Here is a 25,966-nt window from a genome sequence, read left to right as displayed (position 1 = left end):
TTATTTCGAAGCCTTCTTCCCTCCAGAAATAAATGAGTGTTTTGAAGTCTTGACCAATTACAATAAGCGATCTAGTCCTAGCCAATCTCCCTTGTGGTTACGTGTAATATTCATCGTCATCACCAGCATCCTTCTGAAGCGTTTGGGAAAATAATGGTAATGGAATAAAGTGCTTGCCTACTTCTTTAGTGTCTTCAGGGGGGCCGAAGGTAATAATCCTGCGGAAGAATTGGCAGAGAACTTCTTCTATCGCTAACGTGGTTTGCTGCTGAGCCCAAGCGGTCGGGTTTGAATCATGGCCGCGGCATCCGCTTTTTTATTTGCGAATGCATTTCTTAGTCGGGGGTTGTCGTGCTCCGTCGGCGTGCCCCCGCAGGTGTTATCTCGCCGCGCTCCTCCTCGCCCCTAGCAACAGCTGTGGCGCGCCTAGCAACCGGAGCAGGTGGTAGATCCTTCTGCAGGTGGTAGCTCGGGCGGGAGTAGCGGAGGGCAAGGGGAGAGGAGGAGCGCGCTCGGGCGTGTGAGGGCGCTCGCATCGCGGAGCTCGGGCGGAGTAGCGGAGAGTGAGTGGAGAGGAGGAGCGCACTCGGGCGTGTGAGGGCGCTCTCATCGCGGAGCTCGGCGGGCTCTCTCTCCACTCCGCGTACCCTCTCTCCACTCACTCCGCTCCGAATCTATTTAATGCAGTGGAGCGCGCGCCTGGCGCCTTGATAGCGATTCTTCATTAAGTACGCCATTTATAATAATTACTCGCACCGCACTCATCGGTGCACCCAATATATTCGCATTTCCGCACGATCCCCTTGGGGGAGGTGGGGGGATTTTTTGATGGAGACGAAAATCAAAACTGCCCATGTGTTCGAGATTTAGGCACACGTTCAAGATCCCCAGGTAGTAAAAATTGATCCGGAGCCCTTCACTACGGCGCGCCTCATAACCTGGGTAGTTTGAGCATGTGAATGCCCATAATCAATCAATCGAAGAGAATTACTCATGCTGCAAAGGTGCTCACCTGGTTTTCTAGCATGACTGTAATGTTGTGAAAGCTTTGTTGCATATCTTTGATGGGTATTGTGCAAAACCTTTATCGTACTCATCTAGAAAGCCAATTTCAATAAGGCTTTCTTAAGTATGCCGGATAAAACTGACTGCTTGACTTCAATACGCGGCAATTGCAAAGTTATAATCCTCGTAATGATGAAATGGGTCGGATCAGTTGAATTTTGCGTGGCCGTAAATACCTTTTGTAGTACAATGGCTTCAAATTTTGTGTTGCGAGGAAGTTTGACTCTAGATATTCCATTAGGATACTCGCATAGTTGGGCCCGATTTGGGTTCCCATTGACTTTGCATTGACGTGCTCGTAATTGACACCATCACACTCAAAATATTTAAGTTCAAGGATAAGGTGAAGGAAAGCTTCACGGGTTAGAGAATCGATAGGTTTGTCACCCACCGACCGCTCATACGCACGTGATACAGCGGTGATTCCATCCGCATGCGGAATGTTAGTATATATAGCGACATGACATCCAGGGTAACAAGTAAACAGTTGTTAGGAATTTCCATTTTCATGATACCCGAGAGAAAATCTTTTGTATCCTTAATGAAGGATGGAAAGCTAGCGGGATTGTCGCGAATGAGAGAGTCGACATAGCGTGAGAGGTTCTCGGTGACGGTACCAGTGCCAGAAACAATGTTGCGACCTGGGTTGTTATTTTTATGACTCTTAGGGTGAAGGTAGAATCTACCGGCTACTGGGCTTATGGGGAAAAGAGAACGAGCAGTTGTTTCAGTTATTTCCTGATTTTGAACAAGTTCAGGGAGTTTTTCTTTGACAATTAGCTTATAATCATTGGTGGGATCACTAGGGAGTACTCTGTATTACGTAGATTCTGATAGTTGTCTATAAGCCTCGTTTACAAAGCTTTGTCGAGGATTACGATGGCGCCTCCTTTTTCGGCTGGTTTGAATACTATTTCGGCGCAACCTGCCAGTTCCTCCAGGGCTTTCTTTTCCTTGTTTGTGATGTTACGGTGGAAAGAGATTTTGATTTCGTATGCTGCTCGTACATCGCGATGAACGGCTTTAATGTACATGCCGAGGCATTTATCGCGCTGCGTGGGAGGGGTCCAGTCCTTATGACTAGGTAATGCAGTTCGGGTTTCGTCGCTTGGAGGATGGTCATGGAAGTACTCTCGCAGTCTCATATTTCTGGGGAAGTTATTTAAGTCTTTACAAAGTTGAAATTCCTTAAAACCGCCAGTTGCCGGGCAAAAATGTACACCAAAAAAGTCAATTTTCCGACACCGAAGATGTAGTGAGCGCCATAGAAATACCACAAATCTGTCAGGACATCGAGGGCTCGACGATAGATTCGTCTTTCGTTCGGGGTTGCGAAACATTGGAAAAGGACATAGCTGATGAGCTGCTTCACCCTGACGTCATCACACCCGGTGGCATAAGCATTCTCGTTGGATCAAAACAGTTATGGACCATAATGTCTGGTGAATTGGTGACATCCCACGAAAATTAGGCGGTGGTTGCTATAAACACAAAACTTGGATGGACCTTTCAAGGTAGCAGCAGCGAGGTGACAACGACAGCAAATACATCGCGCACGATGGTCTGCGTTTTGAGGGACGAAGTAACCCAACGCGACGATATCCATGCATCGTTTTCGGAAGTAGAAAGCGTAGGCATGTAGAAAGCGACGAGCAGCGATACCTGAAAGGGCGCAGCGTTGGAGCTCTTCCAGAATGTCTCCTTGCGATATAGACGAAACAAATTGGCGCTAGCATGGAAAGCTCACACGTCTAAACTTCCTAGCGAGCCGTTATATCACAACAACCTTGTCACGCGTGCCGACTCCATAGAAGAAGCGAAAAGGTTGTTCTCTAAAGCATGCGTAATCATGAAGGCCACAGGCATGACCTTTAGAAAATGAACCTCAAACTCAGACGAGTTCATTCAGCATTTTGAACATGAAGATCGTGGAGTCTGCAAAGGAATGGTCGCACATCACGAGTCCACGGTGAAAGTGCTAGGCACCGCATCGGACCCTCCAAGATGCTTGTTTCTGTTCAAGGTGTCCAAACTTCTAGACTCCCTAAAAACGCAGACTGACACTATGAGATTCACTACCCAAGCGACGTCACGGGCATTTCATCCACTAGGATCTCGACCGCACACCATGTTGGCAAGGCTGCTCTTTGAAGAGCTTTGGCATCCAGGAATAGGCTGGGACGAGCAGCCAACTGCAGATCTACAGAATGAATGGGAACAGTGGGTATTCCAGATCCCCAACCTGGAGGAAGCCGCCCTTCCCCAATGCCTAATCGGAGAAGATAACTTTCTTAACAAACTGGAACTACACGTCTTTTGCAGTGTAAACCCGAAGGCGTATGCAGCGGTGGTATACGTCACCACGGAAAATTCCAGAAAGTGTGGCCTGCTGATCTACAAGTTATGTGTGGCCTCATTCGAGAAAATCAGCTTACTATGGTTGGAGCTTCCACGAGCTTTATTCGCCTTGGGGTTGCGGAACTACGTCAATGCCAGTTTCATGAACCTGGCTTTGTCTATCAGAAGTCCCCCGAAGAAACGAGGCGAAATCGCCAAAATTGTCACCCGCTCCTGTGAGATGAAGTTGCAAGATGAAGCAAGGTAGAGACGTTTCTTTGAATTTCGCGCCCGCCCATGTTCTCGCGGGCCGGAATGTGTGGAAATTATCATCGCCATGGTTGTCCGGAGCATGCAGGAAGACGACGAAGACGACACCAAGATGTGACATAGATTGTGAGGGCATAGCTCGCGCGCCGAGCTCGCTTCTGGCGGCACGAGGCTCGCCCCTTGCGCAATCGAACGTCGAACGCCCGTCCTGGGTACCACGCTAACAAATCCTCTTCTGTTTGTACCACGGAGAGCTTCATTTCTCGGTTCCCGCAACGCCTTGGCCCAACAGCCTTACTTCAAGGCGTTGTTCCTTATGCGACCAATCAAATGCATCTTCCTGTAACACTTTCACACACACCGAAATCTAGCTGAACCAGCCTGCACTAGAATCTGAAGTACAATCCCAATCAAAGACTTCGATGTATTGAGCAGGGATAGAACTATGCGCGTTGGTGGCTGTCAAATCGCAACTAATGGCGAGTTACGATACGGAACAGTTAACTTCTCAAAATCCCTGAAATGTTCCTGGAATTGTTTCAGTTTCTCTGTCACCGCGTACTGATTAGGGCCCGTTTGCGCCCACTTAATAGCGATAGCTCTTTTTTGTATTCGTTTCATGACCACGTGTCCGCCATAAAAGTTGGTAATAAGAAACCCGCCATTCTACTCTTTGGAAATTTAACCTTTCCTTCTATGAACTTGTCAGGCTTCAACCTACGTTATGTAATAGCTTTGCATCGCAGTTCGAAGACATGTGTCTCACGGTTGCGGTGTCTCAAGTTTTCACAAATCAAATGCGAATCCCTGATCATTCAGGCAGCACACGATATAATTCTTACCGTATATTCTGATTGTTTTTGACCTTTGTATTACCTGCGAGTGTTTACTGACCCTGCCGTGTTACACGCAATTTTTCGGTCTAGCTTTGAACTGGCCAAAACGTAGAAAAAGTTTTACTGTTTATGGCCTTCGGTATTCTCCGGACATAAAGGGGGAGCTTTAAACCTTTCGTGTTAACTTCGCTTCTACTTTCTCCACCAGCCCTGTTGATTTCAAATAGAAAATATGCAAGAATGATTAATAGCGCCAAGTAAATATTCACATAAAAACTACAAAAAAACTGAGCGTATGTGCTCCACTTGGTTAACGTCGCTTTAAGACGTCTTAATAAAAACACTGCTGTCCTCTCGCCCATATCTACCACACGGTATTCTGCGCGGCGGAAATGTTACGCTGCAGATAAATCATGCGGCATTCTGATTACCGGGAAAATATAGAAGTTTTACACGGGCACTTTGCCACGTGATGTGGACAAACCAAGTTTTATTCCTCGGGCATAATGTGGAACACGCACTGCAAATGCTGTCTCGAACTTCGGCGGGAGACGCCGTCACCACGAGCTCGTTGAGCCGTCCCTGACCGCCGACTCTGTCCGTTTCTGACGGAAGACGCCTCGTCTAGGGGTAGAGGGACATAAGCGCCCTTGTCGCACCCGCGCAATTTCAGACCACCGCAGAAAAGCCCTAAGGAGAGCAATGCCGTTTCCAGAGTTACCTCGGAGGGAGAAAATGGTCTCCACAGGAGAGATGGTGGCCGGCGGGGAAGCCGGCCTCTAGAGTGCTGGCTCTCCGTGCGCCGTGATGGCCGTTGAAGATCTCGGTGCAAGAAGGTGGCTTTAAAAGCACACACGGGGCTTTCGTCTATCGAGTGCGCGCTGCGATGCTTTCAGGAAAAGGACCACAGCGGCTGAACCTTTGCTAAAGAATTGGATAGCGTTCCATGTGTTTAAAAGCGCGTGAACATCATGAAGAACAAAAAAACACCGAGTGCATTGTGGTACATGGCATGAAAAAGTATAAAATATTAGACAGAAGCACTTGGCGTTCACGGTTTTATACAGCGCAGCCCACTAAAATAAACCGAAGAAACACTCGAATGCGGTCTATTTCATAGCAGGTGTAAAGTACCACAAAGAAGAAACCAACAAACATGCGTGCTCACAAAACTCGCCTGCGCTCTTGGATGGACGTCAGCCTTTGTGAAGCCAGTGTCGCAGCAACATGACTACTGATTCCGCGGCAAGCAACTGCAGTACGTTTTGTGTCGGAAAATTTGGGCGGAAATTTTGGTGTCGTAAAAACCGAGGTGGGATCCAGCAGTTCTCGCCCAAGACGCCGAGCGCATACGCCAGGCTAGACAGGACCCAGTATTGTCGACCAGGGAAGCCCAGCGCAATCTTTCTTTTTCTGTTAGGCATAAACTTAGAGTTCAGTACTAGTTAAAAAAAACACAAAAGAAGCATTGAAACCGCACGCTAGATAAAGCGCCTGCGAACAATGAGAACGCGCTATGTGTTCCTCGTGAGGGCTCTGTTTTGCAGCTGTAAGAGAAAAGGCTGGTTAACGTCATTCGAGAGCTAGCACATATGTAAGGATCTGCTGCAACAGAAGCAGAGCGCAAGTGACAAACCCGCGGTCACGCCGATTGTCATTTTATACCCTTGCACATCAGCCAGGTTAGTGGTTTACAAAAGCTTCGCTGGATATCCACATTTGCAGAATGGAATGGCGGCCATTTTTATCGTTTCTTCTTTGCGTGTGAGAATGGCGAGTTGAAGCCATTTCATCGCTTTTTGACATTGCCCCATTGGTTGTGAATTTGAGGAATTCCCTTTAAGGGCGCATGTAGTGAAGTATCCTTCCAATTTTCGTTTCATCGGTTTTCCTGCCGAGTGCATATGCCGCGAAGCATGGTAATCTATCGCTTGTATTCGTTAGGAAGCGATACATTTAATATGAGTATGCATTTGCGTTATTTTGGCGCACGCCTTTGACAATTTAGTAAAACACAGTGTTGAACAAGTTTGCGCATCCGTATGCGAATACGTAGAGATCGCCAAACACGACACAACGGGGGAGTAGCAAGGCGAGGCAAACGCTGTGTTGCGCTTCTTATCTGTGGTTGGGTATTGCGACATCATTTTTTTCTCGTACAATTACCTAATTTGTCCCTGGGCGGTATATGGTGCCCCCCGTCGACTTGAAGAGAATGCTGCTTGGATTTTAAAGATGAATTAGGTGTACACGACTCATGGAGGTTTCTACCCACATTTTACGACAGTATTTTCTCGTGAATTCGAGGCTTCACATTTATGGTTGTTACAATGCTTTTTATACCCGGCAGTTCTTTTTACACATTTGAGGAATGCTTGGATTTTACTTAGATTAGCAGGCGTTGCCGCCTTTGAAGTCCAGTTTGTCTGGGGTAAGAGTTCTAGCATTGTTTTTGCCAGCGCTATTCAAACAGTAGAGCGCAGGAACTACAAAGTTTGTTTGGAGGTTGTTGAAGATTGCTGACTTGTAAGCCTGAAGCTCCCTTCATGTCGCATGAAATTGAAAAAGATAATGGTGTATCCCCGGTTGTAGTTATTAAACTCGTCCTATTTGTAATAGAATAGTTTTAACATGTTGATAAAGGCTTCGTTTTTGCAATGAGTAGTACATTAGCAGGTTTGCTTTGAAGCCTCAATTGAAAATTTGTATAGTACTTCATTATTGCTTCTCTGTGGTAGTTGCGGTATTGCTGCCTGAGGGGGAGAATCCCACCGTTGATGTATGTGGCTTGATTGTCTGTACACATATATAGGTTCTTTATACACCATTTTGTCGCAACATTCTGGCGCGAAAAAACTGTGTTAATCAATTCTGCTTGTCAACATTGGTTTTTCTGTGCAGTAGCGTTTTTCCGCCATTTTTTGTAGCGAAGCCTGTATAATTTTACTGTTTCTAGGAGCAGGTTGCGCTACGCGACTAAACATTGTACGGGGGGGTTGTTTTTGTGGAGGTCGTGTTTGTACTGTTTCAGAATGTAAGGAAGAAAATATTTATTCGATTTGTACTCAATCGCCTTCGTCCAAAGAGTGTTTCGTAAACATTTTGCACTTCTGTTTAATTGTTGCGTCACAGGCATATGTTTCAATTGGTTTCAAGTTCAAAATTCTTCTCCATACATAGCATTCTGTAAGAAAAAAGGAATACCTACAATTCTTCAATTAACCAGTACCGTTCATCGCGTGGATTTCTCTGCGTACAATTCTGCAAGGAAACCAAAAATAACTCTTGATTTTGACTAAGCACAGATTGAAGGACGAGGTATATTATCTGCGCTTAGCCACTTCGGATATAACGATTGTCACGCAGCAAAACCGCTAAAGTCGAAGTTCCCAACTGAATTTCAGAAGAAACTAACATAGCCTCATTCAATAAAGCAACAACTTCAAGCTCAACCAAACATTATATGTATCGTGAGCACCATGTGCTATTGTATAGGAGCATTGTACTCACGTGAAAGGTTGTGGGCAAACTTTTCAGTGTACCTGGAAGATGTTAAGGCTCAAAAGGGCTCGTTGTTTTCAAGAAATTAGTCAGAAGAAACCCTCTAGTTTGCATTATTGTAGGCTATTTTATGTTGCAGTGATAGGGCCTCTAATACGTTGCCCGCCATACTCATTGCAGAGATTGGCAAAACAAAATGGTAATTACTTCACAGTTTAATTCGATAGGATTGAAGAAAAAGTTTTGTCTGGGCAATTGGTGTTTTCGAAGAGTATATTTTGCCCTGTGCAAGCTGTTTCAAACGTCATGCGGGAGTGAATGGTTTTAGGACTACCGGGAAACTAGATGTTTTCTTTCATTGTGCTCTATCTGTTGCACTGCTTTATTTGTTTATGAAGGAAAGGGTACGTGATCCGCCAATACACTTAAAACGTAAAGTAGTAAGAACCTTTTGTGAACTTTAAATACAGAGATATACCGGGTATACGCCGCAAGGCATTCGGGCACCGGGGCTGTAGGAGCGCTCCTCCGGAACGTGACGATGGGTACAACAGTGAAGCTTACTGTATCGGCGTTTTAAGAACCCCGCGCGGTCCTCCTCAACGATCAAGCAGCTTCGTTCCGACGTCTCCTTCTTGCGCCTCCGTCTTCTTTTTCATCCCTTCTTAGTCTTCGGCCAGCCTGATGCCGCCTTCTGACCAGCCGATGAATTGACCGCACAACTTTCACTTCACCTTACCAGAATTACTCCCTTTAAAGAAAGTAGTGATCAATGCTATTCGCACTTCCGCGGAAAAAGCTGGTTCAAGGGTTCGGTGGTTCTGGGCCAGGTGAACACATCTCGAGGCTGGTATATAGCTAGACAATTACACCACCAGCAAAGTATGAGGGAAAAACACACTTATTCAATTACTAGGACGGCTTGTTGCGGTTTTCTAATTTACCGCCAGCATGAACAGTCATGATGATGAGAGAGACGCCGACAACAAATAGCACGTTCACGTGCCGGGCGATGCGTGCTGGCACGTTCGCTCGGGATTGAGAAATTGGATTGGATTGGAAAAACATTTATTGTGCCTGCGGTTGAAGTCCAAGTTGGGACTTCAGACTTGGCCAGTGTCGTCCTCGCTGTCGCCACCAGGGTTAGAGGCCCCCCGAAAAGAACGCTCTGGCTTGACTGTGCACGGCTTAGGGTCGTTCCATATGGGCACGAATAAACGCTGAAGATCGGCTTTCCCATTTCATAACATTGGTGCCGAAACCCGGGAAGGAAGCCAGCATCACGGCGAGCCTACTTCCTACGAGCTCGGTGAACCTTTCCTTCAGTTGCGACCGGCATGGATCGAGTAAAGAGCAAGCGCGCGTCACGGCAGGCTATGAACACGAAGATAATCAGCGAGGTGGACCAGCTGCTCCAGTACCAGCAGTTTGACCGTTCGGCCCTTCGTGTTATTCACGGACGTCTCCGGCCAAGCAATTCAGCATTATCTGTGCTCAACGCCGAGCTCGTAGCCCACCTGACCATCATGAAGTACGAAGATGCAGCGAACAGCGCCCTGGCGTTACTTGAGCATCATATGAACGTTCTGAAATATTCTTCCACGTCGCAGACTTCGCATTCTTTGGATGACGCCAGCGGGTACCGAAGAGCTGCGAATTCGGGTGGACAAGCTGTGCCTGCTACCCGTGAGTTTTGAGCACATCTCCCAAAGTTAGAACTTCTGCGTTTTGATCGAGCAAAAACACAATAGCAGCCTTTTTGGAATATGTTTTCATATTCCGTCAATGAGAACCCCCCACTCTCCAACACCGACCGCTTCCACTACTTACTTTCGCGTCTCGACGGCGCTGCAGCGGAAGCCGTTGCGGGCATTCAAATTACCGAGTCCGCTTACTCAGACGCCCTAGATTTCCTAAAAAATCGTTCGGAAACGTAAAGCTGATTGATAAGCAGTACTTAGAAAACCTGCGGATGCTCAAGCCTGTCGATTCATCTAGTAACGTGGCCACTTTGAGGAAGCTTGACGATGCCGTGCAGATGAACCGGAGAGGACAAAAAAGCCTGGGAATCGGCATGTCATCATACGCGGATATGCTGAGTGCAGTGCTTTTGAAGGTGATACCTGGCGACATTGTCGTGGACTACTTAAAACGACCGAGACATGCTGCGAGCACATCTTCTACGACCAGTCAAGCTTCGTCGGAACAAGAGATTGAACATCTGCCTTTTCTGCGAGTGGAAGTCGAGTTCAGAGAAAGAAGCTGTAAAATCAGCAAGCCACCGCGAAGTCATGACGTCTAACGCGGATCTATGAAGCAGCCGTCAATTCCGTCCGCTGCGGTTCTTCACAACAAGGCAAAGACCTCTGCTTGCTTCTGCGCCGCTGCGGATCACAGGACTGAAGAATGTTCTGGCGACATTGACTTGGGTGATAAGCGAACTCGCCTGTCAAGTGACGGCCGATGCTTCAGATGCAACGCAAAGGGACATGTCGTACGGATTTGCCGAAAGAAGGTCCAATGTCGATCATGTAAGCTCCGACACTCTACCACGATGTGCAGCTATCGTAGCGCTGAAAGACCTTCGTCGGAATCGGCTAGAAAAACGCGACAGGCAGCGATGCACATCGCCACACGAAAATCAGGCGTCCCGCGACCCGTCAGCGACGTCCTACTACAGACGCTTAGGGCATGGATGACGACTTCGTCGCATTGCTGCTATCTCCGCGGAGTGTTTGATAATGGTAGCCAGAGAGCATTCATCAGAGCAGACGTCGTCGCTAAGCGGAAGTTAAAGGCTATTTACGAAGTCGACCTGACCATCAATGCTTTCGGCCGTTCTGGAGGTCCCAAGAAGAAGTTTAAAGTCGTCAGAGCGACCCTTCGAAGTCAACATGACAGCACGTCTGCTGAGGTCGAAGCCATCGTCGTGCCTTTCCTTTGTGAAGACGTGGCTGAAGCACAAAAGGGCAACACGCTTCTGCAACGCCTGGTCTCCGAGGGGAAGCTTCTGGCTGACACCATTGCTTATCCAGGTATGGAGTTCACGCAAGGAGTAAGCCTTGTCATTGGATCCAACCAGATCTAGAATTTCGCGCCAAAAACAAGCAAAGTACAGTTGGAAGCAACGAATCCTGCTTTGGTCGCCGTCAGCACAAGTCTGTGATGGACCTTACAAGGACCGGGAAGGTAGCAATAGATGCAAAGGCAGCAGCTTCGTGTGGGTTCTCCGCACGAACGCGCACGCGAATGCAGACTTCTCGTCCTCTTTTTGGCGGTTTCAGGAGGTATACACAGTTGACCTTATGAACACGCCGAACTTGCATCCCAGTGAACGATTCGGACAAAGATCCACCGACTCAACTGTGTTTGAAAATGAACGCTATGAGGCACAACCCCCGCAAAAGTCCACACAGGTCTCCATGGACGACGATGGCAAGAATGCCGTTTCAAGAGCTCACGGTGTACCTCGGCAACTTTCTTCAAACGAAGACGGGATAGGGCTGTACAACGATGCTGTAAGGCAATGCCAGTGGGGTGACCATGCAGAAAAGGTTGTGAAGGGAACGCGTGGTCCGGATCATGCCTTCTACTCGCCGCATCGGGAGGTCCTTCTAAAGGCGTCAAGAACTACTATGCTTCATGACACTTTTGACGCATTTTCAGACGCTGTAAGAACGTTGTCCTTGAATGACGCCCTAGAAGGAGCATCATCCTTTAATAGTAACCATAAAAGGGAACCGAATGTCAGGGCGACATTCGAAGAAAGATGTTCGGCACAAGTGCCCGAAGATCATCGCTCTAACCACCCCATTTACAGCGGTCATAAACGATTTCCTCACCGTGGAGTCAGCGTTAGTCTCGTTAAAAGACGCAACAGTCCCAGTTTACATTGAGGCCGACCATCCGAGAGAACAGACCTCAGACGTTGCGAAGTGGGTGCACATTTCAAGCTGAAAACTGCTCAGGCCATCGCGCTACCCAGTGACAGGCGGCGAAATCCAGTGATGTTTTGGAGACTGGGCAAAGTCAGCGAGGTGTACCTAGGAAAGGACGGTCACCTTAAAGCGTGCCAAGTGCAGCTCGCAGGTGGTCGGGAATTGACTAGGCCAGTGCAACTATTGTGCCCTTTGGAACTGTGTCAATGAACATTTTGTGGGCGCGGAGGATGTTGCGGTTTTCCAATTTGCCGCCAACGTGAACAGTCATGATGATGAGAGAGACGACGACAACGAAGTGGCATGTTCGCGCGCCTGGCGATGCGTGCCAGCACGCATCGCTCGGGATTGAGAAAAGAACGCTCTGGCTTGACTGTGCACGGCTTAGCGTCGTTTCCCGATGGGCACGAATAAACGCTGAAGATCGGCTTTCCTATCTCGTAACATGACTAGAACTATTCCGAGCAGGGAAAAACCACTGTGAAGTCCCCAGATAAAGCCTGGTTTATATGCGCACTTTGTCCTTGGGAGCCTACATGGTGGTTCACCAGCCGATTTTAAATGTCATGACGACAATTCGCGTTGACCTCTTGAGCTTCGTCTCGAGCATATTATTCCGGGACTCCATTGTCTTGGGTCCAACCCGTTTCCATCATACCTGCGCTACCTCCATGCGGCGATTTTCTTGGTGAGTTTTTCGCTGACAGGTGGTGCAAGAGGCGACGAACCGCCGCACGTCAACGTAAACGCCAGGCCAGTAAAACTCGCCGAGATATCGATAACCGCTCGCCGCACACCCAGATGACCGGCTATAATAACATCATTGGAGCTCCAAATGATCGATTCTTCGAGCGACTTAGGCACAACAATCTGATTACAACTTTTAACCCGTCGCTTGGTGGTATTGCCGGTACAGAATACCATCTTACTCTAGGAAGATGCAGTAGTGGCCCTTACGGTAACCAAATTGGCTTGCCGGCTTTCACCTGGTACACTTTCAACGACGGATCGTTCTTCTGCTTTAATCATTCTTTGAAAGAGAGGATACCACAACTCGTAGATTGTTGAAAAGAAGGCTGTTCTTGTTCTCCGTCTAGACAATGACACACAGCAGCCACGGAACGTCTGGTGGCCTTGCCTCTTTTAGAGACCCAATCTGTTTCTCATCCCAGTCGCTTGCGCTCCCCCAGAATGGATCTGGGTTCAGCGGTGCTCGTACTCCAGGCAAGTTACATGGACGATATCGTACGAGAGGTTTTCTAAACAGAAGGCGTCGAATTATCCTGCTTAGTGGCGCGTGCCAACGTGAATCTTCGCCTCTGGCAACTGCATCGCGGACCCATCAAGGGAGACTTCCTTTGTTTTTTTCTTAAAACCTGTCTTCGCATGCAAATCCACCGTAAAGCAAGCCTTCAGAAGTGTTTGTGCAGGGAAAATGTTCATGGCCCTCACTGCTGCAGTTATAAGCGGAGAAAGCATACTATCTGTCTTGCAGAAACAAATCTGAACTATTACTTGCCTCGTGGACAGCGGGCATGGTCTTAGATGCAAAGCATCTCTTGCTCTCGGCTCCGTCGTCCGTTGTCGATCCATCCGCTGGCCCACGAAGACACCGGCCACACTGCCGCTCCAGGAGCCCTTTAAGGGGAAGCGTGGTCGTCTCGTGCCGGCCCAGGAAGACAGCGGCAACACTGTCGCTCCAGCATCTCATGGTCGGGGCTACGTCCCACCCTTGTTGTGGCACCATCCACACCGCCACTGCCCATGCTTGGCTCATCTCGGGCCGGCCCAGGAAGACACCGGTAGCACTGTCGCTCCAGGAGCCATTAAAGGTTAAGACAGCACCAAGCGTTCAGCAAGCCGAGCATGCGCATGCGCAGTGGGGGTGTGGACGGCACAACAACGACAAGGGAGGGACATAGCCCCGTCGCATCTAAAATAATTACACCATATTCCGGCAGGGGAACCGTGAGTAGTATGCGAAACAGCAATGACCTCAGCGCAATTCCCAATTTCGTAGTCCCGGGAAGTGAAGAGTGTGGTAGTTACCATGGAAATGAAACTGTAAATATAACGGAAGCTACGTACCTCAACCTAACGGAAATGACGAACTGACACCTAGTGGGCACTTGAATCAACTCCATGGCTGCTTTGCATAGTACTCAGGGTTCCCCTACTAGAGAAGATGGTGAAATGTTTTGTATTTCGTAATTTGACTGAGGTTAATAATTTACTGATAGTGGGCAGAACTGTTTTGGGACTTGTCGGACGTTTTGTGCGAAACATTTGCACAGGTGTGTCATGCATCACAAACTGTGTAAGTGCACTGAGCAGTGAACTTGACTTTATTTTCTTGTGGTTTCTGTACGTTCCTGTTCTTAACAAATGAGCTTGGTTTAACTTCACCTACTTTCTTAAAGTTCACGGCTGTTGCGGTGTGATAGAACAATGAATGAAACAGAACAAAAGGCGGAGCGGAAGGTGTCGCCAGTTTCATGTCATCTAGGGACCGGAGTCATTACCATTGAATATAGCAATGCGGGAAACAAGCGTAGGTCCGAGGGGAAAGAACACGAGGAGGAATAAACTGACGGTGGATGAGAAGCTCCACGGCGGCACTTCCATGGCCTGTTTTCGGCACGGATAGGTGACCTGCGGCCGTTGTAAGGACGCCCGGGCACCACGTCACTGGTGTACGCTGGCCTTTGGAGGTATTTTCATCGCCAGCGACCCCCATTGTCTTTGCTGTCCTTGTAACCTTGTCCTGCCACCGCCCCTATAACAACTGGCTTTATCTGCCCCGCTGCCTGTGAGACGCTTGGACTGCTCAATGGCCTAGCTGCGTATTTACCTGTCATAGTTCTATTTAGGTTCCTGTCCTTGACAATCGTCAACCATAATTGCAACCAGACTCACTACTACCAAAATCAATGTTGCGATTCATAATTTCTGCATCCCAGCAAATGGTCTTTGTTTCACCGAACCTCAACATCATCACAGCAATTCTCTTTGAACAGAAAGAGCAGCAGAAGCAACATTATTACAAGAACTGGAAATACGATAAAAAAGTAAGCAAAGCAAAAACACACAGCCCTACAGTAAATGAAAGCACACTGGAATACCGGGAGACGGGACACCGTTTGAGGACCTACTAGATTACAATGTGAAAAAAGGAGTTCCAGCGATTCAAAACAAAAAAAATAAATAATATTTCAATTGGGGGTTAAAAGAGCGTATGCTGTGTAACGTTTTAACGTTAGGCTGCGTGCTTACCGTAGCTTCTTTTCACTCGCGGAAGTAATAGTTTAGTCTGACGGGAATACCAGGACTAGTTTATATTAAACAAGGGATCTATACTGAAGCGACTGTTTTTGAAGGCCGTCCCTTGGTAAAACGTAGAACAATACATTTCGTTTGAGTGGTCCACCTTAAACAACTACAAAAAGCGAGGTTGTAGCGTTTATATTTTGTCGACCTACGGTATATTACAGCCTATAGGAACTATATGCGTACAGATGGCTTGTTTCCTCGGGAGATTCGGTTGCCATAAAAAATTGTCCCCATTTTTGCACAAACTTCAAATAACGTCGTTACACACCAACGCAACCCAAAGTAAGGTGGTGGCTGACCAGAATGCTCCTCGCGTTGGCACTGTGATGTCGCACTTTGTAATGTGTGAGATCAGCGGACGCGGAAAAAAAAAGCTACGAATAGTGATAAGATTTAATAGCGAAAGCATTGGGTTATAAGTTTGATGAAAATCTCCGGAGGCAAAACGGGCGATAGATGGCAGCCAAAATGGTTCACAGCTCAAGAGGTAGAAAAAGAGGTGAAGAATGACCCCAATTGTTCCAGAGGAAGCCTGCTCAACCAATACAATAAGTTAACAGGAATCGTGTAAATGTGGGGATGAAGGGGCTTCAAACCAAGGGCCATCGGAATGAGAGACCACTATGGAAACCTTAAACGCGCGCACCCCAATAATTATAGTCGAGTAAGTGTGGACATAGTAAATGAGTTGTAGCCTTCAACATATAAAATTGTGATCGAGGCATGTAGTGCAGTCCACAGGGACGATTTCAGCGGATTAATTATAGAAGTAGCAATCTGGCTACAAGTAAAACAGGTTTTGTTCTGAAAGCGCCAATAGAAAACATTTCAAAAAGCTCTGAGTCACGCAAACCAGACGCGTAGAAAAAACACCAAAGGAGAAGAAGGTAATACGATGCGACTCATTCGCACAACTGGTCACTCATTGCATAAGCCAGTATGACGAAGGTGGTGCCCTTGTAGGGGCCACCTGGTTGTTGTGCACACAACAAGCCCGCTCCATTTCACGCGATGCCTGTTCTTCAAACGTTAACACCTATTGACTAACCATGTATATCGAAAGGCGAAGCCCTTATTCCTGGCGAGGCTTTCTTAGGGCCGTTGAGCAGCGACAAATAGGGTCTGTGGCCCAAGCATTTTCGACCAAGCAAACCACGCGGTGGCTGTTGTCCTAGAGCGCGAAGGCAGGCACCCAGTAGTCCGAGTGTTTGGGAGGCCCGGTATGGCAGTGCCACGTGGGGAGTGGTGTATCTTCGTAATCCTCCTAGGGCGGCAAGCGGTGGTGGGAACACGAAGAATGAGATGTGGCGGAGGATGGCTGGAGCATGAAGTGAGTGCGCTAAGAATTGTCTCCAGAGTGCCGATTTAAGCGTGTCAATGGTATGTGAGCAAGTGTGTAAAACGTTTCATGTCAATACGTAGCTGAGAAAAAACGGGACTGCAGGAGTGTGTCTACAGAGCCCGAAAAGCGGCGTACACTACGACATGGGACGTTAAATCGGACACCGCAGTGAAATCGAGACCGAGGTAGTGCACATGGCTCGAAAGGGGAACCAGGACGAGAGAGAGAGACGATAAGCGCAAGCTACAGCAATTTACTGCGACGACAGTATTCCTTCACTACTGTAGTGAACGTAATTGTCGTAGTCGTAGTCGTAGCTACAGCAATTGTCCCTTTTCTGCTGACATAGGTTACCAGAAAAGAAAGTCAAGCACACTGTAGTCCGCAAAGCCCAGGTACGGGGACTAACATGCACAAGGTACGTTTAAGAAGTTTTAAAAGTGCGCATCAATGTGAGTGCGAGTATGCCATTTCTCAAAACATCTAAAAATAGTTTATTGCAAAAGGCGTTCGAGATTTAGCATCCTATGTGGTGCTCCACTCCAGTGCCTTGTAGGCTGCGAAGACGCGGAACATTTCTCCCAAGTTCATCCGTTATAAAATTTAGCTGGTATTCGCTGTACTGGCGTGCCACTTCCGTAAGACGTCACAGGACGCTTCAAAGGATGATAAAACCAGCCTCACTGCAGAAACAGGCCCATATACCAAGCACGCAAGCGATGTCCTGTAGCCGCTCCGGCGCGCTACCGCTTCACCCGGTATTTGTCCAGTTGCATTCCCCCCGCGATTTGTTGGCAGGGCAATACCAAGTGCTACGTTGAGAATGGCCTCCGGGCCTAGAAATTGCAGCCAACGGCGGGAGTGCTTTAATTTGTGTAGGTGAGAGGCTCTCGAGCAGCGAGTGGCGAGAAGCGAAACTGAAGGCGGCATAGAATGATTTACGGGAATCACCAAAAGGGGGTCGACTGCGGCGCAGTTTGCACTCACTATGGCTACGCAGTTTTGTTACGGGATCGTGCCCGTTTTATGTACCAATGGCATTTTTCCGTTGCTCGTTCGCGCTTTACACGTCTTTCCGGACATTTTGGGATCCTGGGAACCTCTTGATCCTGTGACCACCGAACTGTGAGTTACCACGTTTTTTTGGTGACCTCTCCGGACCCACCTCGACACGCCTAGGCGAGGCTGAGCCGATGCTGATCCGCTCCACTGCATGGAGAAGCAGCTGGGCGCTGAGGCTGCTGGTGAAGCTGGCGCCTAGGCTGCCGTCGCATCTTCGGCGCGACGTGCGGATGGCGTTTCCTACCAGCGTGTCGGTATCACATTGAAGTTGATCATCATAGTTGAAGGCGAAGCCACAACATCCCATGAACATGCTGACGTTTCAGGATGGCTACCTTCCTACCGCCATGCCTCCTACCACGCCCAGCAAAGTCATCTTCTGTTACCGGCGTCATCTTCTCCTCAATGGCGTCAAAGTAACCTTGCGGAACTGAGAGTTACCGGTTCAACATTCCCAGGTACGGTATCCTCATGACGGCTCACTGTGCCCGCTCCGCCCTAATGTTTGGGACTCTGCCACCTCCATAAACTTTGCCGAAATATCAACCGGCCACCCTTTCCAAAGACAATTTAAAAATATTCATCCGCATTCGATACGGTGTCCACGTCGCCCATTATACAGGGGCACAACTCTTCAATGCCCTACGCCAGGCTGCTGGTCTCACTCTTCCAGAGACGCGGGGAGACCATTTCACCGTAAACGGGGTACTGAACATCCTCGTTTCGAGCTCTCCAGACACTGGTAGAGGAGGAAAGTGCGGTAACAGGACTTTTCTCACCTTGGAACACGGGACGTTTTCCGCTCGTGGCTATATTGCTTACTGAGAGAACACTATCAAGGGAATTATCCACGGGCTCCTGCTGAAGAGATCTGCCGCCGACAGCTACGCTGCATTGGTGGAGCCCTGCAATCACACCACTCTGCGCGCTGGCATATGGTCCACACCAACACAGTGCTCGTTTCTTTTTCGGGAAGTCCAGTGCCTTCCTACATTGACTATCAGGGCACCATCACTTGGTGCTACCTCCACAAGTGCAGGCACGAGGTTTGCTCGGCCTATGGCAAGCTGCGGCGTCGAGCCGACGTGTGCGTGTTTTCTGAACAAGCCTACTAAGCTACCTACGGCTGTGCAGCCGCTCGAAATAGCACGAGTGCATCATAAAGTGCGCACCCTGTGGCCTCGCTTATCCCTCTACTGATGGGATCTGCTAGCTACCCTACCGTACCCCATTTGTCCTTCGAAAGTGACAACGGGGAGCCCGCACCCGAAACCGAAAGCGCAAGCGCGAGGAACCCAACCAAAACCATGATCGAACTAGCTCTTTTTCAAGGTATTCACATGCCTCATCTGCACCTGACAGCAAGGCTACCACCCCATCGGATGTGCAACGGGCTAAAGCCCAGCCGAAGTCAAAGCAACGTGGTTCCCAAACCACTCTTTCCGGCTACGAATGCATTCAGTGAACAGCGAACGTCGTGTCATGTGAGCTGGGCAGCACTAGGTTTCCCTAACCATGAGAAGCCTTCCCGTTCCCCTCTTTCTCGTCTGTCATAACCCATACAACCCATCCCCTCCGTCACCACTCCTAACTCGGAACTTGCCTACCTTCGCACTTCTCTTGAGAGAGTGTTTCGTTTTACCAGTTAACTGTTCCCGTGAATCAATACACAGAAATAAAGCCATTCATTGCCACCACCCAAAATATGGTTGCTACCCTGAACACGCACTTAGCCAGTCCTTCCCGAAGCTGCACTGCTGGGCATCAAAACCGCAGTCCTGCGCCCTACGCGTCCCACTCCCTACACTCGCATTCTCGTCACCTAATTACTCAATGTTTCCTTTATAATGACGACTCCTCTTCTGCAGCCTCACCCTCACTGGTTAGCCCCCTCCCCCCGCCCTCTTAGCCCATGTATGGTCTGTCAGTGGAATTGTGATTTTCGGTAGAAGCGCGAATAGCATCTTTATCACCTTTGCCACCGATCACTGCCAACCACTGATGTGATTGCACTTCAAGACGAGAAGATCCCTGCAAACTTACCAGAATTCCGAGCATTTCACTTTCAAATTACCCAGGCACATGCCAATACATAAAGAGGTAAAACTACCCCGGAACAGAGTAACATCCCGACGTGCCCAGAAAATCCCATCGCTTTCGGCGCAGAATATGTTTTCATCAAAATCTTACCTCCCTAAAGAAGAAAAAACAATATTTCCACATACTGAACATACTGTATACTTACTGAAGAGTCGCAGAGTCTCACGTTACCTGTGCAGAAGGCCTGGCCCTACGCCCAGGGCCACCGGCTGCTGATTGTCCAGATTTGAACGACCCGCACCCTGATAGAGGGCATCGGCACCTGTCATGCAAAGGCAGTGGGCTACTCTTTGTGATCCTCTCACATAAGATACGCGCCCTCGCGCACCCCGCACGCCCTGCACTGAAAGGCAACAGCGTCCAGGGAGACAGTACGCCTGATCTGACCATTCCGTATTACACCGCTAACTCAGTCTGCCGCAACACTGGTCATCACTTGGTTAGTGACCACCATGTTTACGAAACCGTCATTCAAGAGGAACCGCCATTGCCCAGCACTCGCACACGGAAGCTGGTTGACTAGGGCGTTCTTTGATCCCTCTGTAAGGCAAACTTACCTGACCAGTTCGAAGATTTGGATGATCGGACTGCCAAACTCCTCAAACAACGTGACGGTGCTACCAAACAGTCCCCGACGAAGCACACAATAATGCTGTTGGGTCTCGTCTTCCCCAGTTATGGGAAGCCAAGGAGGGTCTGGCGCGCGGACTCAAGAGGTGCAAAAATGCAAAAGCCTTCACCAACCCGCATCCAAATGCCATTTGTGACCGAATGGAGGCCCATATGAATTTTCCGCAGAACTAGAATATTTTCCGCGGCCTGCTAAATCCAGAAAAAAAGAACACATCAAGAATGAGATAATCACCCTCTGACACAAGTCATCGGGTCCCGAGCAGGAGCTTCTTCAACAGCTGTAGGAGATCTGTATTATGCGTGCTATCTTCGTTCCTCCCCCCGATTACACTGTTGGCCCCCACCAGACGTTTGATCACCCTTTCATCGTGGCCGAACTATGGGCTTCGCAGACTCATATGAACGTTCGATCAGCCCCGAGTCCTAACGGCATCACCAAAAAGCTTCTTCGGAACCTCACTGGAGCCGCAGAGGAAGCGCTCACATACTACATTACCACAGTGTGGACGTCGGGCCGTCTTCAAGCATCCTGGAAAACAGCAGCGATCTCACTTATGTCCTATCCATGCACGAACTTGGTCATAGCCTATCTCAGACCTATTTTGCTAGCCTCTTTTCTGGGCGAGTTACCTGAGCTTGTGATAATGGCCCGTCTGGAAACCTATATGGATGATCAGGGTCTGTTCTTTCACAGCATGCTAGGCTGCCGTCCTAAACTCTGGCCAGGACGTGAAGCGGCTGCTTCCGCATCCGAGTTTGCATACCCCCTTATATCCCTTCAAGGCGCTGAAGTCGTCATGCCACCAAGTTGACCAAGGTGATTGATAATGTCACTCATCAAAGAACACTGATTGGGCTTAAACGTCTTCACGTGGGCCCCCGCACCTACCAGTGTATTGCCAATTTACTTACAGGTCGCACAGCAACCCTTTTGGTCCAAGGACTCGAAACGGGCGCCCATGCACTTGTGAAGTAACGCACACCTCAGGGGTCAGTAATTCGTCTTTTTCTGTTTAATGTGGCCATGATCTAACACCCTCCCCTCTTTCAAAGCATTCCGCACCTGCACCACAGCATCTACGCGGATGATATCGGTGTTTGGGCAGCTGGGGGGCAGCGATTGTAATAATCAAGACCACCTTCAGCAAGCTGCCAAGATCATGGCCACTAACGCCCACAAATGAGGACTCAGCTCCTCACCCCAAAAATCACAGCTCTTCTGTTATCGCTCGAGAGGTTAGCGTCGCTATCGTGGTGCGTGTGCCCCTGATATTCCAGTGACGCTACAGCGCAAGCTAATTTCGCACATGTCTTCCAAGCGCATTCTAGACCTCCGCATTCAAGAAAACGGGGCCAACACCGAAACTATAACCACCGTGGACCGCTCAGCCGACCAGATTGCAGACTCAATAACCGGATAGCAAACCGCAACCATGGCCTCAAAGAAGCTAACCTCCTTCGCTTTGTGCAATCATTGATCCCTAGTCCTCTCACTTACGCAACCCTCTTTCTGAAGTTTACCCGTGCCGAAATTGACGCCAACAATGCATCATTCGCAATGCAGTTAATCTGGCCGTGGGTCTCCCCCGTCACACCTCTACTGAAAAGCTGCTTCAAACCGGCACATTTAGTACATTCTGAGCGAAAGGTGACGACGAACGTGCCATCAAACTCCACCGTCTCGCCTCTACACCGACGGGTCGGTCCATTTTAACAAAAGCTGCGTATAATCTCCCGGCTGCCGTGAGCATTGCCTACCAGACCTTCTCACGGCAGTTTTCCTAAAAGCTGGCTGGCCTAGAGTTTGCTGAATAATATTACGTCCCAACACAACGTGACATAACATAACCTCACTGAACCCAGCCTAACCTAAACGAACGAGTCATAACCTACCCAAATCCAGCCCAACTGCAACTAACGTAACCTAAGACAGCCCAACACCGAACACGACCTACACAAAACGTGATTCAACCCAATCCTGCGCGTCGATCTCTTGATATAGAAAAAACAGAGTAAAAAAAATTACGATGACGGAAAAATTCTGAAAGCATCGCAATGTCGACACGAAGCAAACAAAACATCGCAATGTCGACACGAACCTGAGCCTTCTCGACTAAAACCAAGTAAAATGGCACAGCACTACAGGGGGTGCTGCAGACATGGCTTTTTAGGGTTTATTTATCCCACAGAATCTTTCCGTACCTTGCTTAGCCAATAAGAGGCGACGGCCGTGAGAAATTTCTGGTGGTAATTTGCACGGTTGCCGGGATAACAGACGTTACCTTTAACAAAACTTCGCATCTCCTTCGCCAGGCAGCACAAAGATAAGAGCAGTTTGTATGACTCTTTCCGATCCCACTACAGTGTGGCGCCCATCCCACGGAACATTAATCCTACCTTCCATCAGGGCCGTCACCTTGCCTGGGCCAAGGTATCGCAGAAGCTCCAAGCATCGCACCCCTGTACGTCGACGCAGGCAATATCCCGATTCAGGCAAAAACCAGTGAAAACGCACTACATAAGGGGAGACGCAAGACAAAGACAGTCACTGGATTTACAACTAATTTTATTGGAAGAACTCGCATAAATACTTATTCACCAAAACGACGCACGCGCAGACGGGGCACCTCTCACCGCTTCAAAAACCCAAGATTGCGATACAACTCTCTCTCACAGCGTTGTTATCTTAGGCCGCATTAAGAAACGCTATCGCTTTATCAGTTAATACCACCGAAGGCTCACTGATGCATTTCTCTGTTGCTTTCTTGATCAAGAAGACCTCCAACAGGTTTCGCTCATTTTTCGAAATACCCCGCCCGACAGTGGACACATTTTTTGAATCTGGACTGCACTTGCAATAACACACCTGCTGCATCAAGTGATTTTCTGTGCCAATAATGAGGCTCCTAGTGTGCTCGCACAGGCGGTCGTTAAGACACCGGCACGTTTTGCCGATGTAAACCTTTTTGCACAACAAGAGAATGGAATAAACCACCCCTTCTGCGCACTCAGCGAATTCGCTGCGGTGCTGCTTGTGATAGGCATTTGCCTTTGGCTCCTTGTCTCTACAGGCACACCAGCCTGCAAACTTTTTGGGGGCCGAAAATACAAACCGTACACCATGCCTCAATGCTACCTTTTTTAAGTAGTGTGACAAGGAATGGCAGTAAGGCATTACCACTGTTCTCTTACCCATGTTCTCGCAAGATTCGGGTGCTCCTGGGGTTGTGAGGGTTTACATTAACGTCCTATGCAGTGTTTCTGCCACTTGTTGCAAAAGCTGTGTGGGAAACCCGGCAGCTATTAGGCGCTCCACCTGTTGGCGTGATATCTAATCTACAGAGTGGACACAGCTCTTTTTCAGAGCATTGTGGGAACACACGTTTCCAATGCAGCGCGTTAAAAGTTTTGAGTGTGGGGAGTCGAAAGACAAAATACCTTTCTTAGAGCACGCTTCATACATGACGCAAAGGTTGTGTTCATTGCCAAAAGGTACCCTAAATCTGGAAACCGTAAGGTGTTGTCAAGGGATAGTCCACACGTGAAGTCACGTTTCTTAGAGCACTGCTTAAAAATGGTCATTTTGGTGTCGTAAACGGAACGCAGCAGATTTTGATTTCGTTTGCACTCGTCTTTATCTTCTTTGTCGTAGTTCAAATCTTTATGGTTTTCTAAATCTTGCTGCTACCCCTGGTGAACGTAGTCGAGTGGAGAGACTTGACCTTACGCTCCTGACCCAGCCTTATCTGCGGAACCAACATCCCGCTGTTGTTACAATACAGCAGAGAAATTCAAGCCTACCTTCACACAGAGCCATGACCAAGTTGTTGCGATATAGGTTAAATGGCAGCAAGAATAAAGACCCCAATCATGGCAGATGAAGGGACGACTTATTAGGAGGCCATACTAGCATGAGCACTTGGGTGGTAATGGTGTTACCAGTGAGATGGCTCATATCCTCTCAGAGTCATTGGCCAGGAATCGGGTGCCTTACGAAAGAAATTGTGCAGGTTTTGTAGGAAAAGAAAAACCTGTAAATATTACAATGAATTAGCAGTAGATGACTAAAGAAATAAAAGTAAGGTGATGATACGAAGAGATAAAAAAATAAAAAGAACGCCACTTCATGAAAATAAAGAAGTAAGAATTACGAAGAGAGAATGTGGTACAGACGAAGCAGCGAAGTTGGCGCGCATAGGCTTGACAGGGGAATTCAGCAGGGCCAATTGATATCTAATACGGTAGACAGCGTGATTCTAGGATGAATGAGTGTAACGCACGGCAAATATCCCCGTGGCAGAAGTGCTGTTCTTTCGCACCGAATGGCAAACTCTATGTAGCAGACAGTGGGAGGTTTAGTCGGTTGCATTTGCTAAGTACCTTCGTCTTATACAGGTGAAATGTTGGCAGGAGAAGAAGAAATTGTCGATTGTTTCTGGTTCATTTAAGAATGTGCATAGCGGCGGCAGTGCCACATTAGAGCGGTGCAAGTTGTAATTTAAATTTGGCCCGGCCCCACGAACCCTAGTGAGGGTGAATCCGCAAACTCGTGACTGGCTTATGCAACACTTTCATGGGTACCGTAGGTGCTTGAGCTCTAGGTCTTCGCAAACAGAATCAGGCATACCTCGAAGTAAGCTCAGCCTACGAAAACGAGTCGAAGATATGAGGGTAATGGGCGGCAGAGCCTCCACTACTGGACCGGCCAATGCCAATACCGCCAAAAAATCGCCTCGTGACGGCGACTGATTTGGTCGATGTGGCGCTGAGCTACTCCAGCTGCCGTCTCTACCACAATCAATCTCGTTCCCACAGTGGTTTTTACCCGTCCCTGCCTCTATCTTTGACCGGCGCCGTAGTTGCGCACGTAAACGCTGCTGCCTGGCGCGACTGTCCGGTCGTCGGCGCGTGGTGACGATGTGGCATCCCTTGGCGGCAAGCATGGGTCGAGGGGGGACCGAGCTGGTTGCTGAGAAGCATATCCGAGGAAGACATTCTGCCCTTCTGTGGAGTCCGCCTGTAATTGAACAACAGGCGCATGAGGTTATCTTACAACTGCCCATCTCGCATTTTTCTCAATCCGTCTTTCACGGTTCGAACTGCTCTTTCAACTCCTCAATTTGACTGACGGTGGAACGGCGCCGTACGTAGGTGCGCAATATAATTTCTTTCCACAAACGTGGCGAACACCAGACTTGTGAATTGTGTTCCTTTACAGGACAAGATCGTACGGGGCACGCCGAACCGACAAAACATGCTTCTCAAGCAGCGAATGGTACTAGTCGTGTTCGCGTGCTTCATGGGAACTGCTTTGATCCACTTTGTGTGTGCGTCTACAACCACCAGTACCATCTTGCCAGCTAATGCGCCTGCAAAGTTGATGTGAATGCGCGACCACCAGTCAGCTGTTTTTAGCCAGGCGACTGGTGGGGGTGCAGCAGACAGGGGTATGTTTTCCACACAGCTCTTACATTTTACCGATAACTCTTTGATTTTCTTGTTCATAACGGCCACCAAAACAAGGACCGGGCCACGGCTTTCATTGACGAAGA

Source organism: Haemaphysalis longicornis, unplaced genomic scaffold, assembly GCF_048455015.1.
Source record: "Haemaphysalis longicornis isolate Haplotype H1 unplaced genomic scaffold, Haemaphysalis longicornis Haplotype H1 scaffold_2, whole genome shotgun sequence".
NCBI lineage: Eukaryota > Metazoa > Arthropoda > Arachnida > Ixodida > Ixodidae > Haemaphysalis > Haemaphysalis longicornis.
Note: the sequence above shows the minus strand (reverse complement) of the source record.